We start from the raw sequence: 4,187 nt of genomic DNA, 5'->3' as shown, positions 1-4,187 counted from the left end.
CCGACTTCTGCTCATAAAGTAGACCTCAAGAACAACAGAGTAGAGTAAGTGTCTACTTATTTAGTGGTCCTGTAATAAAGGTCTTTATCCCCGAAGTTGGGTATAAAGAAAAGTTCGTTGACCTTTTGTTAAAAGTATCTGATGTGCAGCAAGTTTTGAATCATACTTGGAATTTTCTGCAATAAACTTAAGAGTTTTGGGTCATGTAGCCTAAGTTTTGGAAACAAGGATTCGCCTTTTAATTAAGTTAGTTCCCTAAATGTCATTCTTTTCTTATTTGATTTATTGTCTTTGCCAGCTGTGCCAGCCAACTAACTTCCATTAAGGTACATCCTGAGAGGGCTGGGGCCGTAGTTCAATGGGAAAGCACTTGCCTAGCAGGTGTGAGGCATGGAGTTCAATCTTCAGCACCACATAAAAATAAATACATAAAAAAAGTATTGTGTCCATTTATAACTAAAATAAAAAAAATTTAAAAAGATACATTCTGAGAAAAATTTTATTGTTTCTACAGATAATAGTTTGACTCATAGTCATTTGAATTTAGAATGACTAAGTCCATTAAAATGTATTTTAATTCTTATGGTTATTGGAAAAGCATTTTGTGATTTTAAAACCATCTTTGTTGGTAAAGGGACAGCCCTTTCCCTTCTAATAGCTTTATGACATAGTCTTCAAGCGTGTTTAGTGAAAAATGGCTTTCGAAAGATGTTTATGTATTTTGGCCATCGACAGAGTGTTTGACTCCTAATTTGGTTTGCCTGTGGAGGAGACTGCTTCAACTGGTTCTTTCTTTCTTTCTTTATTTTTACTCATTTTGCAACTTTTCTTTCTGGAGAGCCACTCCATTTCCTGTTCCCAGGGTAACCAAGTTCGGGGCTGTGAGTGTGTACGTAGGGCAGGATAAAAATCTTAATTACATGACCATTAAATAAGTAGGCACTTACTCTAATCTGTTCTTCTTGAGGCCTACTTTACTCCCCTGTACAGAGTAATCAAGGATGAGCAGTAGCTGAAACCAGGATGTTGCGTATCATTCTAATGTCCAGGAAGAGTTCAATCTGCAGCCATAAGGAAAATGGAGCCTACAGTGCCCAGGCATTATCATTGCCAGGACTTAGCCTCAGAATAAAGAGTAAAAAAGGCAAGCAGATCCAGAGATGGTAACAGGAACCATGACCTTGCATGGTCTCCTCATTTATTCGCCTTGGCTCATGATGGGCCCTCCAGTTACTTGAGTTCCCCTGTTAATGCATTTTTCGTTAAAATGATTTAATATGAATTTCTAGCCTAACTTTGAGAAAGTTCTAATGTGCCCATTGTCTCAGATTAAGATGCACTGTCACAGTCGTATTTATTATAAGACAGAATATGACTCCACCTGTTTCTGCATCCCCAATTACAAACTTTTTCTGGATGGGAAGCTTACCAGTTTTCCAAGAGCAGAACTATCATATGGATCCATGCTATGGAGGGCAGATGATTACAGGAAATTTCAAAGTAGCTAAATACATAGTTTTTTCCTAGATTTTTTAAGCTTGTCATTTCCAATAGTGTTTATACTTTCCAACTCAAAGTCACCTAGAAAGAATTGAGAAGACCCAAAACCATTGATTTTATCTGATGAAAAATCAGGAATACTGCTATCATCACATGACTTTCAATTTCTTGGGTATTATTTCATCCAGCCGAAACAAAGAGCCTTGAACAAATGAGCAATAAATTCAAAGACCCAATCAGAGTCCAAGGGTTAATTCAATATTAATTAAAAGGCTCTTGTATACAAATCTAGCTTAGCATATGTTACACCCAGTCTCCAGTCACTCGTATGCAGAGGACAGCCAGGTCACCATCTTACACAACTGTTGTTCAGACTTTGCTCCTAACGGTGCCAAGTTTTTGTACAATTTATACCTCAGGGAAATTTTGGTTTGTCATTATTACTCAGTTAACTTACCCATGAAGTCTGTCAATAATAACTTGAATTCTCTGGATCTACTAACATTAAAAATAGAAGCAAGAATCCCAGGATCCTAATTCTGTCAAATGAGTCACTTTTTATTTCTGCCAATGACCCCCAAGCGAACCAGTGTAAAGCTTAAATCCTATAAGAGCCACAGATGAATTTCCTAATGGATGATGCAGAAGGGTGTGGAGACCTGTGACTTAGGAGCAGCTTGGGAGTTGCAGGACAAGAGGCAAGAGAACATCTGCCATTGGCTTTCGTTCCCCACCACCTAACACTACTTTAGTCCCACGGAGACAGCGTGAACAGAATAGAGAACACAATTATTATTAACAACTGCTAGCAAATCCCTTTACTCTAAGCCTTTGTTACCTTTTTACAAAAGTGACAACATGATCTCTAAGCGTGTTGGTTACGATAAAAATGAAGATCCAGTATACATGTAAAAGCATTTGGAAAATAAATCTCAGTGCATGTCTTTCCCTCATTATCTGGTCTCACTTGCCTCTCTAATCTTACCTTTCTCCATTGTCTTCTCCCATTCTCTCAAACTCTATACTTAACCCTAAATATTATCTGATCCCTCTTGTCTCTGGAACCTCTGCAAAGACAGTTCCTTCTAAACTTGTGTTCTCCTCTTGCTTCCAACTTCCACCAAAATCTGATTAATTTCCTCTTATTATACAGATTCCAGATCACATTCTGCTGTCTTATCGCCTTAAACGGAATGCAGGTATTACTTCTATTACAGACCTTCATTCATATATATATATCCCCCTCCCCCAATGGGGATATATTCATATATATATATATCCCCCATCCCCCACTTTTTGAAATTTTGAGATAGGATCTTGTGACGTCGTCCAGGCTAGCCTCAAATTTGTGATCCTCCTGCTGCAGCCTCCCGAATTGCTGGAATTATACATGTGCCACCTTGCCTGGCTGTATATTATGTTTTAACTGTCACTTTTCTTATTCTTTCTCTTTACTAGTATGGCTTTACACATGTTGTCAAACCTGGCATTACACAAATACTGCAGTATTTTTCAGGTTGGGTTATTCTAAGCCTAAAATTTGACTGAAATGGGCTGTTTTTCCTCAAATATAACATTCTATATCTTCAATAGTCCACACCTTCAACCCTTTCTTGTACGATGATCTGAACACAGATTTTACTTGAAAATGAGAACCAGAAATAGGAAGATGCCGTGTTGTCTACAATAATGAAGTTTCTTTCATGCCAAAGAGAGAACACTATTTTAACTGGCCTTAGAAATTGAAAAATTTTACCTTAGTTTTAAAAATCATGGTTCAGAAGATAAAAGTTCTGTTTAAGCTCAGTGCACTAAATTTATTTGACAAGCATGTGCATTGATACCCTTCTGGTGGAAGCCTGCAGCTGGTATGTTAAAAGGCAGATTGAAGATTGAGATGGGTCCTCAAGTCCCATTTTTTGTTCCCTCTCTTGCTTCTGCGAACTGAAGCATCTACCTATACTTGCTGGTTTTGCGTGTAGTAAAACCCCTTTTTCTTTGCAGTTGACTGTTAGTTTTCTCTACATCGACCTTCTGTGAGAAGATGGAGGGAAAAACTGGTTGGGTTTCTCTTTGTGTTCCAACTTTACACCCTGGAAATATTTACTGTTACCCCTGGCTTTTCCTGCACAAGGAAAGTAGCTTTGCTAATTCAGGAAAGAACTTTAGATGTCCTCCGGGCTTGTCCTGTCACTACAGAGGTGGAAAAACAGAGGCCCAGAGAGGTGAAGAACTCCTTCCAGATGCAGAGGCAGACTTAGCACCCAGGTGTCCTGGGAGCTTCCTCCAGACCCTTACTTTGGCTCTTGGTCTTTCACCACTTGATCTGGTCAGCTAGTGAAACGTTATGTCCTCTGTGTTTGTCTTTGAGTTACTTGAATCTAATTTGTCGTTAACAAGGCTTATAACCAGAGTATTTATTTATAGCCATTCAGGGGTAGTAAAGATAAGTGTGATCGATATGTGTTATCGAAAGGAATTTTACTTTAAAAAATACACAATTTGGAGTTAATTCATGTGCAGTATGAGTAAATCTCTTCACGTTTTTCCACTAAATACTAAGAAATAGGTTTAAAGTAGTGAGGTAGTTATTTTCAGTGGCTTAAAAACAATCTCTAAATGTCCTTTGAAAAGAGGAGTTCCAACAAGTTTAGACCAATTTCTTACTTATTTTAAAATATGAAGAG

Source organism: Sciurus carolinensis, chromosome 7, assembly GCF_902686445.1.
Source record: "Sciurus carolinensis chromosome 7, mSciCar1.2, whole genome shotgun sequence".
Classification (NCBI taxonomy): domain Eukaryota; kingdom Metazoa; phylum Chordata; class Mammalia; order Rodentia; family Sciuridae; genus Sciurus; species Sciurus carolinensis.
Note: the sequence above shows the minus strand (reverse complement) of the source record.